At 51.9% G+C, this 17500-nt stretch overlaps 1 protein-coding gene across 1 annotated transcript in view; it reads left to right on the forward strand.

Annotated features, from left to right (window-relative positions):
* The window catches only part of LOC138860854 (glucose transporter type 1-like), a gene marked incomplete in the record, with an annotated part of 557530 nt that overhangs the window by 260744 nt on the left and 279286 nt on the right, over positions 1–17500 (forward strand).

The raw sequence follows: 17500 nt of genomic DNA on the forward strand, positions 1-17500 counted from the left end.
TACTGTGTTTTTTCTTGCTCTCCTTATCTGCTTCCTCCTTCTCTTGCTCACATACTTCCTTTCCTCTTCCCACCTCCCTCTCCCTCTTCTCTCTTTCCCCCTCTCCTTCCCACCTCCTCCCTCTCCTTCCCACCTACTTATCCTTTCTTCCCACCTCCTTCTCCCCTTTCTTTCCCCTCTCCTTCCCCCTTTCTTCCCACCTCTTCTCCCCTTCGGCCGGGAAAGACTGCCGTTAATCCTCAACATCGGCCTTCGTCGGTAGGATTCCCAGCGCTGTTCAAAAAAAGGAAAAAAAAAAGTAGAGAGAGAGAGAGAGAGAGAGAGAGAGAGAGAGAGAGAGAGAGAGAGAGAGAGAGAGAGAGAGAGAGAGAGAGAGAGAGAGAGAGAGAGAGAAAGAGATCGATCGAGAGAGAAAGAAAGAGATCGATCGAGAGAAAGAAAGAGATCGAGAAAGAGAAAGAAACAGATCGATCGAGAAAGAGAAAGAAAGAGATCAATCGAGAGAAAGAAAGAAAGAGATCAAGAGATCGAGAGAGAGAGAGAGAGAGAGAAAGAAGAAAGAGGAGGCCGTTCTTGAATTGCGGGAAGATTTTTACGGCGGCGTGGATCGATCGAGAGAGCAAGAGATAGAGAGAGAGAGAGAGATCGATCAAGAGAAAGAAAGAGATCAAGAGAACGAGAGAGAGAGAAAGAGAAAAAAGAAGAAAGAGGAGGCCGTTCTTGAATTGCGGGAAGACTTTTACGGCGGCGTGGACAAAGCGGCCGGCGCCATTGGGGAGAACGGAGTAGCGGCGGCCCATTGGCAGCGCGATCCCATCTGCATTTCACGGGCGATTTAAAGGTTTGTGCGAGCGCGTAATCCGGCATTGAACAGGAGATATCAATAAGTTTTGATCGAAGTTTACAACCCCGAGATGGGCGGCGGGTAATTTTCGCTCGTTTTTTTTCCCTTTTTCATTGTTCTTTCTTTTCTTTCTATTTTTTTCATTTCTTTATTTTTTTCTTTCCGATTTACGCCGTGGGTGAGCGAAGGAGGGAATCCGGCCGGTTTCATGTGGGTTGCGATAGCGAGCCGGATGCGCTCTACTTATGGCGGAGGACTGAGGACTCTGTTGGGGGAGGTGCGGGTGGGGAGATGGGTTGGTTGGGTGGTTGGGAGGTTGGGGGTGGGAGGTTGGGAGGTGGGGTGGGGGTGGGGTGGGGAAGGTTGGGAGGTTGGGTGGTAGGGAGGTGGGGGGTGGTTGGGAGGGTGGTGGGGGGAGATTGGGTGGTCGGGAGGTTGGGGGTGGTTGGGGTGATGGGAGGTTGGGCGGTCGGGAGGTTGGGTGGTTGGGAGGTTGGGTAGTGGGGAGGTGGGGTGGGGGAAGGTGGGGAGGTGCAGGTTCTCCGTCGGAAGGTTGGGAGGTGGGGTGGGTGGATGATGAGGTGGTGTGGTCGGGAGGTAGAGAGATTGGGCGGGCGTCGGTGCTGATCGGTCTTGGGAGATTATCACCCTTAAATGATGTTTATTTGGGGATTAATCGTGTTTTACGGATTCGCTATTCCTCGCCGTGCGTCTCGTTGTCTGAACCATCGAAGCGCGATATTTATGAGGCAGGAATTGTACTCAAGGTCGCCGGTGTTGAAGGATCAATCAGCGTCGGAGATTAGCATTCAAGTGAAAACAGAGGTGGTTGTAGATAGATGAGTGGATGGATGGATAGATGAATGGATGGGTGGATAGATGGATGGAGGGATAGGTAGATATATGGGTGGATAGATGGATGGATAGATACATGGATCGATAGATGGATGAATGGATGGGTGGATAGATGGATAGATATATAGGTAGATATATGGGTGGATAGATAGATGAGTGGATGGATGGATAGATGAATGGATAGGTAGATATATGGGTGGATGGATAGATGAGGGGGGTGGATGGATAGATGGATGGATAGATACATGGATCGATAGATGGATGAATGGATGGGTGGATAGATGGATGGATGGATGGATGGATGAATGGATTGGTAGATATATGGGTGGATGGATAGATGAATGAATGGATGAGTACATAGATGGATAAGTAGATATATGGGTGGATAGATGGATGGATGAGTGGAAAGTTGGATAGATGAATGAATGGGTAGGTAGATATATGGGTAGATGGATTGATAAATAGATAGATGGATAGATAAATAGATGATAGATGGGTGGATGGATGGATAGGTAGATAGATAGATAGGTAGGTAGATAGATAGGTAGGTAGATAGATAGATAAATAGACGATAAGACAAATAGGTATGATTCACAGTCGGAAAACACACAAACAAACGAAGCTACAGAGGGAGAGGGGAACAGAGGGGAAATGAGACATGAGGAGGGATGGATGAATGAATAATGAAGGGCGGTGGATGAGGAAAATAGGAAGGGAGAGAGGAGAAGGGATAAATGAGAGAGGGGTAGATAGGGAGCGAAAAAAAGGAATTAGAAGGGAGGGAATTACAGAGGCAGTGCGATGGGAAGGAAGAACAAGAGCTAGAGAGAGAGAAAGAAAGAAAGAAAGAAAGGAAGGAAGAGAGAAAGAAAGAAATAGAGAGAGAGAGAAAGAAAGGAAGATAGAAAGAGAGAAAGAAAGAGAGAGAGAGATAAAGAAAGAAAGAAAGGAAAAGAGAGAGATAAAGAGAGAAAGAAAGAAAAAGAGAGAGATAAAGAAAGAAAGAAAGAAAGGAGAATGATAAAGAAAGAAAGAAATAAAAAGAGAGAGATAAAGAAAGAAAGAAGGAAAAAGAGAGAGATAAAGAAAGAAAGAAGGAAAAAGAGAGAGATAAAGAAAGAAAGAGAAAGAATTAAACCAACCGAGCGAGAGCCCGGGAGAAGCGGCGCGCGCGCGGACGGGCGACGGCGGCCGCCACGCCGTAGCTCCACCAAGGTCGCAATTACAAAAGTGATTCCAAATTGATTCTCCGTTAATTGTTCCCGGAGAGTTAATGTGACTTCCCGTGACGGAGAAAGAGAGTAATTAAGAATCGAGGTGCGGCCTGAATGATTTGGTCTTCCCCGCGCGCCGCTGCTTTTTTTTTTCTTTTCTTTTCTTTTTTTTTCTTTTTCTGATCGTCCTTTTTCGTCGTGTTCTTGTTTGTTCTTTTTAATTGCTTTTTTCCTTTGTTTTTTTCGGTGTGTTTGTTATGATCCTGACGCTGCTCTTTTTTTTTCTATGATCGTCCTTTTGCTGTGTTCTTGTTTGTTCTTTTTATTTGTTTTTTTTCTTATTTTCTTGTTTTTTCCGTGTGTATTTGGCTTTTATGTATTTACTTTTCATCTGTTATTTCCATTTGTCTTGTTTTTATCGTCTCGAAGATGGCGGTCAATGTGCCGTCATATTTTTCATTCATTTCCATTCATTTCCATTCATGTCACATGACGCATGACAACTTACCAGCTGACAGCACACTAAAAGATTCATGCAGACTATATTCGGAGCAATGCTTCGTAGTACGCCTGGTAGCCTGACATTTGATCGATGGCAATTTCTTATTTGATCTCGAGGGAACCTTGGAGATAAGTCCTCGTGATGTTAAGCAAGACATATTGCTCTTTAATGTATGTTTTTTTTACCGTTTTTTCTTCTCTTCTTCTTCTTTTTCTTCTTTTTCTTCCTCTTCTTTTTCTTCCTCTTCTTCTTCTTCTTCTTCTTCTTCTTCTTCTTCCTCTTCCTCTTCTTCTTCTTCTTCTTCTTCTTCTTTCCTTGTACTGAAGTACCGCCACGCCCTTGGGTTTTCATGTATATGGATGCCAGCCCTCATCTCCCGTAATGGCACTGGAGGAGGCACCTGGCAAGCCGGACCGCCGCCTCGACCACCTCATAACCGGACGCCCTGGACAAAAGGTTGACACGTAATAGGCGGCGCCAAGTAATATATGGCGGCGCCTGAGACAGAGTGGCACCCAACAGGTACCTTTTCCCGATCTGTGGCGACGTGTAGGGGACGCTGGCGCCTAATGGATAATATTTTCTTTCTCTCTGTAGTGTTTTTTGTTTTTGTTTTTTTCTTTTCTTTTTCATTTTTTTTTTTTTTGTCGGGGGAGGAAGTCTTGGATGAGAAGGGATTAAGAGGGGTTAGAGAACAGGTCGCTACTTGACCTCGAGTGGCAGAGGTCACGTAGGGGGAGGGGGAGGGAAGGGGGTAAGTTCGTGAGGGAGGGCCTGTGTGGGTGTGTAGGTCGCTGTAGAATAGGGAGGGAAGGAGGCAGAGGAGAAAGAGAGAGAGAGATAGACCAACAGACAGAGAGAGAGAGAGAGAAGGGGGGCGGGAAGATACGGAGAAGAAAAGAAAGGGGAGAGATAGACAGACAGACAGACAGACAGACAGACAGACAGACAGACAGACAGACAGAGACATAGAGAGTGAGAAAGAGAGAGAGAAAATAAGAAAGAAAGAGATCGACAGAGACAGAGAGAGTGAGTGAGAAAAAGAGTGAAAATAAGAAAGAAAGAGAGAGAAAACAAGAAAGAAAGCGACCGACAGAGACAGAGAGAAGGAGGGAAGGAGAGGAGGAAAGGAGAGGGTGAGGGGGCGAGGGCTCGCCTGCGACGGTCGCAAAGTTTCCGAGCGTCTCTACTTCGTATTCATACCGCAAGCGAGGACAATGAGCAAGTTTATCGCGTGAATATAGAGAGCGCGGAGTCTGTTATTACGTCGCTCCTTCCCCGGGTTACGTTATGAAATTTGTTCCTCCAGATTCACGGCGTCTCGAGCCGGACCGCGCGCCGCTCCTCGCTCCTCCCGTTGCCGTTCCTCCCCGCTCCTCGCCGTTCCTCCCTGCTCCTTCACTCGCCGTTCCCCGCCGCTCCTCGCTCCTCCTCCGCTCGCCGTTCCTCGCTCCTCCTCCCCTCGCCGTTCCCCGCCGTTCCTCGCTCCTCCTCCCTTTGCCGTTTCTCGCTCCTCCTCCCCTCCCCGTTCCTCCCTTCGCCGTTCCTCGCTCCTCCTCCCCTCGCCGTTCCCCGCTGTCGCTTTCACAAAGGGGAATAGGGGGAAGAAGAGGGTAAAGAAGGGCTCTCGCAGCGGCAGCGTCTCTTTCGTCACTTTCGTTCTGCTCTTCTCCTTCTCTTTATCTTCGTCTCACTCTTATTCGTCACCTTCACGTCATTTTCGTTTCGTTCGTCACCTTCTCATCACCTTCGTCTTCCTCCGTCTCCTTCTTCAACTTCTGTTCACCTTTATCGCACTCTGTCTTATTTATCCCCTTTCTGTTCACCTTCATTTCATTCATATCCTTCTCTTCACCTTCACCCCCCTCCTTTTAAATTCTCCTCGTCTCCTCCCCTCTCCTCTCTCACCGCTCCTCCTCTCCCTTTCCTCTCTTTTCGCTGCTTCCCCCCCCCCCCCCCGCGACAGGCCGGGCCGGGCGTTCGCGTGGCGGGATCGTAACAATGTTCGTAATAGTTATGACATGTGTTGTGCTTTCTGTTACGACGTGGGGCGGTGTCGTTCCCGCGGCTGACACGGGGCTCCGGCTGCAAATGCTGCTGCTTACGACTTCCTGCTGCCCGAATATCCGGCTCGACTTATCAGCTCTCTCTCTCTCTCTCTCTCTCTCTCTCTCTCTCTCTCTCTCTCTCTCTCTCTCTCTCTCTCTCTCTCTCTCTCTCTCTCTCTCTCTCTTTTTCTTCTTTTCTGGTTTCAAGTTTTGATATAGAAAAAGACGTGTGTTTTATTGAAGCGAGGGCGCTGGGAGGCCGACGAAGGGGACTGAATTTCATGCATAATTCAAGGGTATTTTGCGATCACGAACGCCCGTAAAAGATCACCGGGAAGGAAGATGGATCGCGCTGTAATGTCGGAATACGAGGCGGGCGGGGGGGGGGGGGGGGGCCGCACGCCCGCCGGCAACGCCCACGCCTTTGACAAGCGATGTCTGACGGAGGCAGAGTACGTCGAGTTCCACTTCACAGCGAGAATAATTTGGCTTTGTTCCCTGATTCGGGAAGCGGCGGCCCTAATGGCAGAGACGGACCGGGTGGGGCGCCGCGGCGGAGGCCGGCGAAGGCGGGGACGACCCGGCAGGACCCGGCAGGAGCCCGGCAGGAGCCCCGGGCCGGCCTGACGGATCGCAGAGCGCCGAGGATCCCGGCCTCCGGCGCGGGAAACTTGCGCCCGACGCCGAGGGACGAGCCATCTGGGCGAGGATGCGGCCGCCCGCGCGATGGCCGCCGAGGAAGGCAATCGCGACGGACATCTTAGAGACGGAACGTGAAACGCAACTCGGAGCCTTTCATTGGCCGGCCGCTGTAGTGTGCGGGCCCGCGAACGCGCGCTACGGACGTCGAGGGCTGCCAAGCGCGCGGAGGAGACGCCAATCTCCTTTCCGTCGGGAGATCGATTTCCTCATCGCCGATTACTCCGTATCGCTTATGGCATTGATTACTCTCGGAATCCCCCCCCCCCCCCCCGCGTTCCCCTTCGGCTCCCGACGACCGACGCGGCCACGAGTGTTTGCGTCGGCCGTCGAGGGCGTGTGCGGCGCCCGGGACAGCCGCCCAATATGTGGCTCGTTGCTTGACCTTCCTCGTTACGCAATCTCCGCTGGCCTGGCGGGGGGCGTGCCCGTGGGGCGTCCGCCACCCGCCCACTCCCCGGCGCCCGCGAGAACGGTGCATGAATTAGCAACGTCGTCAGGAGCTCGTGACGCAAAACCAAACCGTCATGAGAACTGACGTGACGGGAAGCCCTCGGTCCTGTCTCGTGTTTTACGGAGCGCGAGTGAATCCGCTGGCCCCTCCGTGTCCGACAGGGGATCGCGTCCATCCTGCATTCCCCGCAAGGACCTTAATCCTTCCTCTCCCCCCCCTCCCCTCCCCCCGTGTAGTGCCCTCGATTATCCTTCTCTCGCCTCGCTCCGCTCGCGTTAACGGCCCCGAACGCTGCCTCGCCCTCCCCCTCGCCTCGACCGAACTGCCATTACATCACATCACTCTCTCTAATATCGCCTTTAATATCACACCTCGACTGTCTCGCCCAGAGTTATCGCATCAAGCCCCTCTTTCTCGCCGATGATAACGCATTGTCTTCTTGTCCTCTCCTCGGTTATGGCTGTTTTCCGAACGCTCTCCTCGCCGTGGCAAGCCCGTTCTCCTCTCCCCGACGCACGCACGTCATACAATTCCCCCCCCCCCCCCCGTCTTGTCAGCAAACATATCCACGCGAAGTTTTCCCCACCAGGCAAGGGCGTTTCGTGCCTCCCCTATTTCCCCTTCTCTTCTCCAGGGCGAATGTGTCCTTCCTACTCCTCTCTTCCCCTTTTTCCTTCCTGCCTCTCTGTCTCTCCCTTTCCTTCCCTCCCACTCTGGTTCTCCCTTTCTCTTCGTCCTGCTCTGCCTCTTCCTTTCTCTTCCTATTCTGTCGCTTCCTCTCTCTTCTCCCGACCCTGTCTCTTCCTTTCACACTCTACCTCTTCCTTTCTCTATTTCTCCTCTTCCCGTTTTGCTTCTTCCTTCCTCTCCCTCCCATTCTGTCTTTCCCTTTCTCTTCCTCCCATACCGTTTAATTTTTTCTTTCCCTCCCTCTGTCTCATCCTTTTTCTTCCTCTCCTCTCGTCCACCGTTATCCCTCTCCTCCCTCTCCGTCCCCTCCCTCTCATCCCCTCCTCCCTCTCCGTCCCATCCTTCCTCCCTCCCCGCCCCATCCCTCTCCTCCCTCTCCCTCCCACCCCCTCCTCCCTCTCCTCCCTCTCCGTCCATCCCTCTCCTCCCTCTCCCCATCCCCCTCTTCCCCCTCCTCCCTCTCCGCCCCATCCCTCTTCCCCCTCCTCCCCCTCCCTCCCATCCCTCCTTCCTCTTCCCTTCCGTCCCATCCTCTCCTCCCCTTCTCCCTCTCCGTCCCACCTCCTCCTCCCCCTTCTCCCTCTCCGTCCCATCCCCCTCCTCCCTCTCCGTTCCTCTCCGTCCCATCCCTCTCCTCCCTCTCCGTCCCATCCCCCTCCTCCTCCTCCTCCCTCTCCGTCCCGTCCTCCTCCTCCTCCTCCCTCTCCGTCCCATCAGTCTCCTCCCTCTCCTCCCTCTCTCTCCCGCGGGCCATCGTGTCGTCCCTCACGCCCGCGCCCGCATCACGCCCCTCTTCGCCAACTTTCCTCTCCCTCTCGGCGGAAGCGGTGCATTCTTCGTCCTTGTTCTTCCCGCTTCGGACTCCGCTGTCTCTCTTGTTCTTTGGATTCGTGTTCTTCCCTTCTCGAACTCCGCTGTCTCTCTTGTTCTTTGGATTTAAGTCTCCGGGACTCTTTTTTTTTAATCTCTACGTGCGTTGTTCTCTTTCTTGCTTTCTTCTTTGTCGTCGTCGTCGTTTTCCAGTCTTCTGCTCCGCTTTCTCTCCTTGACCTGTTTTCTCTACGTTTTCGTGTGTTGTTCTCTTTCTTTTCTTTCTTCTTTTTCGTCGTCGTCTTCCGTCTTCTTCTGGTCCCCATTCTTCAATTTGTTTTCTCTGTTTTCGCGCGTTATTCTCTTTATTTTCTTCTTTCTTCTTTTTCATCGTCGTCTTCCGTCTTCTTCGTCTCCCCCCATTTTTCTCTGTTTTCACGCGTTATTCTCTTTCTTCCTTTCCTTCTTCTTTTTCGTCGCCGTCTCCCGTCTTCTTCGTCTCCCCTTTCTCCCCTTTTTATCGAGAGTGTTTCTTCGATTTTCGCTTGGCTTCCCCTTTGTTGCTTCGCCTGTCAATCTTCGTCGGGCGTCTCTCGCGTCTTGTGATGTATGGATACTCCCCGGGATCTTAATGCTGCATCTGGTGTATTCTGTGTTGTTTTTGTTGTGTTTTCGTGGCTCGTCTTTGTTGTATTCTTTGTTGTTTTTGTTGTATTTTCTTGGTTCGTCTTTGTTGTATTCTTTGTTGTTTTTGTTGTATTTTCTTAGCTCGTTTGTGTTGTTTTTGTTGTGTTTTCTTGGTTCGTCTGTTGTTGTTTGTGTTGTGTTTTCTTTGCTCGTCTTTGTTGTATTCTTTGTTGTTTTTGTTGTGTTTTCTTGACTCGTCCTTGTATTTTCTTGGCTCGTTATTGTTTTTGTTGTATTTTCTTGGCTCGTTATTGTTTTTGTTGTATTTTCTTGGCTCGTTATTGTTTTTGTTGTATTTTCTTGGCTCGTTATTGTTTTTGTTGTATTTTCTTGGCTCGTTATTGTTTTTGTTGTATTTTCTTGGTTCGTTATTGTTTTTGTTATATTTTCTTGGTTCGTCTTTGTTTTTTTTTTTGTATTTTCCCGGCTCGTCTTTGTTGTTTTTGTTGTTTTTTCCCGGCTCGTCCGTGTTGTCCACTGTATTTTCTTGGCTCGTCCATGCTGTATTCTTTGTTAGTTTTGTTGTATGGTCTTGGCTCGTCTGTGTTGTGTCTGCTTTATTTTCCTGGTATGTCTTCGCCTTTTCTTATGTTGTATTTGTTGTAATTCCCGGGTACGTCATTCTTGTATTATGTGCTGTATTTGTTAAATTTTCCTGAACCCGTCTTTTTTTTGTATCCGATGCTGCGTCTGTTGTATTTTCTTTAGGCTTTGTTGTATCTCCGGTTGTGTCTGTTCCATTTCCCTTAGCCCCGCCCCGTTTCCCGTGTTGTATATGTTGTATTTTCCTTAGCGCTGTATCTGTTGTAATTCTATAGTTCGTCGCTGTTGTACCATATGCTGTATCTCTTTTACTTTTCTGTCTCTTTTGTATCTAGTTTTACATATTATAGTTCTATAGTCGGTCGCTGCTGTATCATATGCTGTATCTGTTGTATTTTCCAATGTCCGGATCTCTTGTATGCTGTGCTCTTGTATGCTATTTATTCATCGTCCAGTCAGCATGTTCTCGAGCTTATGCCTGTTATGCCTCTTCCTCTATACTGTCCTGTCGTTCTGTCGTCAACGTTTCTGTCTATTCTCGTTTTCTATTGTTTTTTTTTTATTACGTTTCTGTCCATTCTCGTTTTCTATTGTTTTTTATTTACGTTTTTGTCCATTCTCGTTTTCTATTGTTTATTATTTACGTTTTTTTTTTTTAATTTCACCCCCCTCCCCCCACGGTTAGCTACCCACTTGAATCTCTCATTTCTGTTTTTTTGTTTTTTTTCGGATTTCCCTGCGCGAGTCTGAGAGCATATAGCCTAAGGGATGGTATTTGCACCCCTATCCCCCCATAGGAAAAATAATATAGAAAAAAAAGAAAAAGGAAAAAGGAAAAAAAAACATTAATACTTAGTTGTTTAAGGAAGAAGGACCTTGATGATTGTGGTGGAGTAGATGTGTGTAATTAGCATTATTATGTTTTTTTGGTCGTTGGTGTATTGGGGGGTGGGGGGGGTGGTGGCTCCTGGTCGCGTCTGAGAGCTTATCTGGACCTGCTCATGTCTGGGCGTCTTTGTATTAATATCTCACGCACACACGCACACGCACACGCGCACGCGCACGCACAAGCACAAGCACAAGCACAAGCACAAGCACACGCACACACACACACACACACGCACACGCACACGCACACGCACACGCACACGCACACGCACACGCACACACACACGCACACACACACACACATAGACAAGAGAGAGAGAGAGAGAGAGAGAGAGAGAGAGAGAGAGAGAGAGAGAGAGAGAGAGAGAGAGAGAGAGAGAGAGAGAGAGAGAGAGAGAGAGGTTGAGGATGAGATTTTGGCAAGAGAGGGAAAAAATGACAAGGAGACAGACAGAGAAAAACCGAGGGAGAGAGAGAGAGAAAAACCTCCTCCGAGCTAGCAAGAGAGTGTATGTGCGCCGGCATGGGTGTGATGTATGCGCCCGAAGGAGGGAAGAAGGGGCAAGACACCCGGCGAGGGGAATGGAATCGCACCCTAGCGCCAGGAGGCCATAGAGGTGTAACTCCCGACTCGCGGAGTGGGCGTGCGAGTGTGTGTAGTTTGATGAGGTCGAGGAATTTGATGGCGAGGGAAAGGCTTGGGAGCGGAGCAGTTGATGATGATGGTCATTCTGGAGATGGAGGAGTTTGATAACGGAGTAGAATGACAATGGTAATGATGATTAGGGTGACAGGGAAGTTTTGGAGAGGGGGAAGGTATGATGATTGATCGCCGAGCAGGAAGCGGGAGTGGGCCATATTGTACGGCGGGGGAACGATTATGAATGGGATGAATATTTACGAATGGGGAAGGTCGTTGTCCGAGTTGAGAGGGGAATCGAGGGCCGAATTAAGAAGGTTGTTTGTGTCGGAGTTGAGAGGGTGTTGATGTTCCTATTGGGAAGGTGGGTGGTGTCCGAGCCGAGAGGGGACGTCTGTGTTCGAATAAGAAGGTAGTCGATGTCCGAATAAAGGGTGGTGATGTCCGAATAAGGGAGGTAGTGGATGTCCGAATAAGGAAGGTAGTCGATGTCCGAATAAGGAAGGTAGTCGATGTCCGAATAAGGAAGCTTTTTGATGATGTCCGAATTAAGAAGGTAGTCGATGTCCGAATAAGGAAGGTTGTTGATGTCCGAATAAGGAGGGTTGTTGTTGTCCGAATAAAGAAGGTTGTCGATGGCCAAAATGAGAGAGTAGTCAATGTCTGAATTAAGAAGAGAGTTGGTGTCCGAATATATAAGGTAGCTGATGTCCTAAGACGTTCGTTGATGTCCGAACTGAGAAGGTAGTCGATGTCCGATGTCCTAACTAAGAGGTTCGTTGATGTCCGAACTGCTGAAGTAGTTGATGTCCGTTGCCGTAGAAGAAAGGGATTCGTTGATATATCTTGACGGTTTGTCACCATAAATGAACATGGAATATGACAGTTGAGTTGATATGAAATTACTGGATTTGTCATTGGCAAGGGAGAGGGTGGCAAGACTCTTTTCCCGACTGGACAGACAGTTATTGGAAAACAAAAGCAAGATGGACCCCAGTGAAAAGGGGGGCGGGGGGTAGGGGAGGGGGAGGGGCGGGAAAATGAATTGGGGGAAAGTCCAGGGAGAGAGTAAAGAAAAAAGAAAGAGAAAGATCGAATGAAAGAAAGGAAAGGATAAAAAATAAGAATACTTGTTTCGGATGCATCGGGCGTAGAGAATTTGGGGCCGGAATATCCATGGCCAAAATGGCAAGAAACACGGGCGTGGTGGTGGGTGGAGGGAGGGGGAGGGGGAAGAGGGGGGGAGGAGGAGAGGAGAGAGAGGAGAGGAGAGGAGAGGAGAGGAGAGGAGAGGGAGGAGAGGAGAGGAGAGGGAGAGGAGAGGAGAGGAGGAGAGGAGGGGAGGGGAGGGGAGGAAGGAAGTGAGGGAAGGGAGGGAAGTGAGGGAAGGAAGAAAGGAAGGAGGGAGGAAGGGAGGGAAGGAAGAAAGGAGAGGAGGGAGGAAGGGAAGGAGGGAAGAAAGGAAGGAGGGAGGGAGGGAAGGAGGGAAAGAAGCAAGGAAGGAGGGTGGGAAGGAAGGAAGGAAGGAGGTAGGGAGAGAGGAATGAATGGATAAAAGGAGGAGGGAGGGAGGTAGGAAAGGATGGATGGAAGGAAGGAAGGAGGGAGGGAGGGAGGGAGAGTGATTGGATGGGAGGGAGGGAGGGAGAGTAGGAGGGAGGGAGGGAGGGAGGGAGGGAGGGAGGGAGGGAGGGAGGGAGGGAGGGAGGGAGGGAGGGAAGGGAAGCGAGGAAGAAACCGTGCGAATTCTTCTCTTCTCCCGTTCACTGCAATTTGTCAATGTGAATTCTGACATGATTCAATCAGGGGCGCGATGGGCTGGAATGATTGCATTTTTAAGACACCTCGCTAGGTAAGACTCCCCCCCCCCCTACCTCCCTACCCCCTATCCCCCTCCGGGTCTTCTTCCCCCCACCCTCCTACCCCCTACCCCTCCTCCTCGGGTCTTCTTCTCCCCGCCCCCCTACCCCTACCCCCTACCCCTCCTCCTCGGGTCTTCTTCTCCCCGCCCCCCTACCCCCTACCCCCCTCCTCGGGTCTTCTTCTCCCCACCCTCCTACCCCCTACCTCCCCTCTTCGGGTCTTCTTCTCCCCGCCCCCCCCTACCCCCTACCCCCTCTCCTCGGGTCTTCTTCTCCCCCCCCCCCTACCCCCTACCCCTCCTCCTCGGGTCTTCTTCTCCCCGCCCCCCTACCCCCTACCCCTCCTCCTCGGGTCTTCTTCTCCCCGCCCCCCCCCTACCCCCTACCCCTCCTCCTCGGGTCTTCTTCTCCCCGCCCCCCCTACCCCCTACCCCCTCCTCGGGTCTTCTTCTCCCCGCCCCCCTACCCCCTACCCCCACTCCTTCGAGTCTTCTTCTCCCCGCCCCCTACCCCCTACCCCTCCTCCTCGGGTCTTCTTCTCCCCCGCCCCCCCTACCCCCTACCCCTCCTCCTCGGGTCTTCTTCTCCCCGCCCCCCTACCCCTACCCCTCCTCCTCGGGTCTTCTTCTCCCCACCCCTACCCCTACCTCCCTACCCCTCCTCCTCGGGTCTTCTTCTCCCGCCCCCCTACCCCCTACCCCTCCTCCTCGGGTCTTCTTCTCCCTGCCCCCTACTCCCCTACCCTCCCTTCGGGTCTTTCTTCCCTGCCCCCCCTCCTCATACCCCTCTCCTCGGTCTTCTTCTCCCTGCCCTCTTCCCCCTACCTCCCCTTCCTTCTTCTTCTCCTGCCCCCCCCCCCACTCCCCTACCCCTCCTCTGTCTTTCTCCCCGCCCCCCTACCCCCTACCCCCCTCCCTCGGTCTTCTTCTCCCGCCCCCCTACCCCCCTACCGCTCCTCCTCGGGTCTTCTTCTCCCTGCCCCCCTACCCCCTACCCCTCCCCTCCTCGGGTCTTCTTCTCCCTGCCCCCCCCCTACCCCCTACCCCTCCCTCCTCGGGTCTTCTTCTCCCTACACCCTACCCCCTACCCCCCTCCTCGGGTCTTCTTCTCCCTGTCCCACCCCCATCCTCATACCCCGTGTCTCTTCTCTTCCTCTCCTCTGCTTTCCCCCCTTCCCTTCCCTTTCTTTTTCTCACTGCCTTTCCCTCCCTTCCCTTCCTTCCTTTCCCTTCATCCAGGCCCTCTTTTTATTCCCCTCACTTTCCTCTCTTTTTCTCACCCTTCCTCTTCCTTCCCGTCCTCTCCCTTCCCTTCACTTCCTTACTTTTCTCTCCAGTCCTTCCTCTCCCTTCCGCCTCCCTTCCCTTACTTCCCTCTCTTTATCAGCCATTCCCTCCCCCTCCCTTCCTTCCTTCCTTCCTTTTCCCCCCCCCTCCCCTACTCTCTCCCATCTCCTCCCCTCCCCGCCCTTCCCTTCCTCACCTCCCCTACTCTCTCCCCTCTCCCCTCCCTTGCTTCCTCTCCCCCTTTCCCTCCCCTCCCTTCCTCTCCTCCCCTACCCTCTCCCCCTTTCCCTCTTCCCCTCGGCCGCCCCTTCTCCTTAGGGACCGGCAGTCTAGGTCACGGAGGGGAGCTTCTGACCTCATGGACGCGAGGGAGAGACGGATAAAGGTCAGGTCAAGTCAGGGCCGCAGATTTTAGTGAGTGGGAAGTGGATGGAAACTCAGGAGGAAGTGAGTGGGTCCTTTAGCAAAAAGGGAGTAGGAAGTGGGTGGGAGAAGTGAGTGGGAAGTGGGCAGGACTGGGTGGAAAGTGGGTGGGAACTCAGAAGGAAGTGAGTGGGAACTTTTAGGAAGAAGGAAGTAGGAAGTGGGTGAGAATTGAGTGGGGTCTGCGTCTGGAAGGGGAGGGAGGTGAGTGGGACCTGAGCGGGAAACGAGTGGGAATTGAGCTGGAAGTGAGTGGGAACTTATGTGGGGAAGGAAATCGGAAGTGAGTGACGAGGAAGGAAAGGGAGAGGGAGATGGAGACAGAGACTGGCAGATAAAGAGAAAGATTGAGATAGATAGACAGGATAAAGAGACAGAATAAAGGGAGAGGGACGAACGGAAGGAGAAAAGGATTTGAGCGGAAACTGAACGGGAAGAGAGTGGGATCTGAGTGGGAAGTAAGTAGTAAGTGAACGAGAAATGGGTGTGAATGGAGTGGGAAGTGGAAAGGACTGATGGGAGTGGAAAGGAAATAGCAGGTGATCGGGAAGTGAGTGTAAACCAAACGGGAATGGAAAATGAGTGGGAAGTGACTAGGAAACGGAGGGGAAGTGAACGGCAAGGGGGCGGGAAGCGTAAAATTCCCATTAGCATGAGGCAGCATAAATTGTTCTCCCCACCCCCCTCCCCCCCTCCCCCCTCCCCGCCATCCTCAAAACCAACACCACCCTCCTTCTCACCACCATCATTCTTACCACCTCCACCATTCACACCAACAATATTCTCATGCTCACTGCCACCATCGTCATCACCATCGTCATCACCATCACCACCATCCTCACCTCACCCTCATCACCATCCTCACTACCACCATCACCACTATCCTCAGCACCACCCTCACCATCCTCACTACCACCATCACGCACCATCCTCACCTCACCCTCACCACCATCGTCATCACCATCATCACCATCATTCTCACCACCACCCTCCCCCGTCCTCACCACCCTCACCACCACCACCGTAATGAGACCGCGCGGAAGGCAAAAAGAAGTATTGATGAACGTAAAGCGGGGTTATTATGAGGGGAGGGAAGGGGGGGGGGTAGGAATGAGAGGGTATGAGGGGACGCGAGACAAAGGAGAGGAAATATCCTGCGGTCGAGGGGAATAACTGTCCCGTCCTGTGAGGCATGAGGGGAGGGAAGGAGGAGGAGGGAAGGGAAAGGGGAGGCGGGGATTTAGGGGCGAAGAGGGGGAAGGGGAGGGGAGAGGGAGGGGGAAAGGAGGGAAGGAGGGAGAAAGGAAGGAGGAGGAAGGAGGGAAGGGAGGGAGGGAAGGAAGGAAATGAGGGAGGGAGGAAGGAAGGAAGGGATGAAAGAAAAGGAAGGAATGAGGGAGGGAGAAGCGGAACGTGGTAGGAGGAAGGAGGAGACGTAGAAAAGGAAGAAGGAGAAAAGAAAGACTAGGAAGAGAGGGAGAGGATCAGAGAGAGGAGTTTAGGAGGAGGCGAGAAAAGCTAGAGGAAGAGTAGGAAGACGAGGAAAAAAAAGGGAAAAGAGTTCAAAAGAAAGAGAGAGAGAGAGAGAGAGAGAGAGAGAGAGAGAGAGAGAGAGAGAGAGAGAGAGAGAGAGAGAGAGAGAGAGAGAGAGAGAGAGAGAGAGAGAAAGAAGAAAAAGAATTACGTGAGAAAGAAAAAGAGAAAGGGGAGAAGTGACTGACTGACTGACCGACGGATTGACAGACAGAACAGACAGACAGACAGACAGACAGGCAGACTGACAGAAAAAATAAACAGACAGATCCAGACAGACAGACAGATCCAGACAGACAGACAGACAAACAGACAGAAAAAAATAAACAGAGAGCCTCTTTTACTTCTCACAAGAACGTGTCAAGGGGCGCAGGTGGATATGAGGGGGGGGAGGGGGGGGAGTTGAGGAGAGGGGAGAATGAGAAAATATTTTGATAATGAGGCAATTTAGGCGGGTGCTTTGAGGAGAAGATCGGAGATTATGTTTTGATGGGATTAAGAAGATCGCCGCTGTAACGGGCGACAGGTCGATCCTTGGGAGGGATGGAAGGGAGGGAGGGAGGGAAGGGGGGGGGGAGGGAGGGGAGGGAGGGAGGGAAGGGGAGGGAGGGAGGAAGGAGGGAGGAAGGGAGGGATGAAGGGAGGGAGGGAAGAAGGCTGAGAGGGAGGGAGAGAGGGAGGAAGGAAGGATGAAGGGAGGGAGGGAGGGAAGTGGAAGAGAGGGAGGGAGGGAGGGAATAGGGCAGAGAGGGAGGGAAGGAAGGATGAAGGAAGGGAGGGAGGGAAGGAGGGATGAAGGGGAGGGAGGGAGAGAGGGAGGGAGGAAGGAAGGCAGAGAGGGAGGGAAGGAAGGATGAAGGGAGAGAGGGAGAGAGGGAGAGAGGGAGGAAGGGAAGTGGAAGGGAGGGAGGGAGGGAGGGAAGAAGGCAGAGAGGGAGGGAAGGGAGGGAGGGATGGAAGGGGAGGGAGGGAAGTGGAAGGGGAGGAGGGAGGAAGGAAAGGAGGGAGGAGAAGGAAGGAAGGAAGGAAGGAAGGAAGGAAGGAAGGAAGGAAGGAAGGAAGGAAGGAAGGAAGGAAGGAAGGAAGGATGAAGGGAGGGAGGGAAGGAAGGATGACGGGAGGGAGGAAGAAGGAGGAGGAGGGAGGAAGAGAGGAGAGGAGAAAGAGAAAGGGACGGGGAAGGGAGATAAAGATTGACAGATAAAGATAAAAGATTGAGATAGGATAAAGGAGACAGCAAAAGAAGGAGAGGAACGAAAGGAAAAGAGAAAAGGAGCGAAAGAGAAATCTTCCCCCGCGAATTGCGCCGCTGACGTCGAGGCCTCAGAGTGTCAGCCGAGAAGTGATTCCTGACAGTGGCAAATCAGAAGGTCGTCGCCGCGGGTAGACTGTCAGCCGAGTAGCGGAGGTTTGCTGACGTAAAGATATTAAATTGTTGCCAATACAGTTAAGCTGTTGCCAATACAAATATCTTGTTGTTGTCAATATAGTTAACTCGATGTCAATAACGATGTCAATAACT

Source organism: Penaeus vannamei, chromosome 4, assembly GCF_042767895.1.
Source record: "Penaeus vannamei isolate JL-2024 chromosome 4, ASM4276789v1, whole genome shotgun sequence".
In the NCBI taxonomy this organism is placed as follows: Eukaryota; Metazoa; Arthropoda; class Malacostraca; order Decapoda; family Penaeidae; genus Penaeus; species Penaeus vannamei.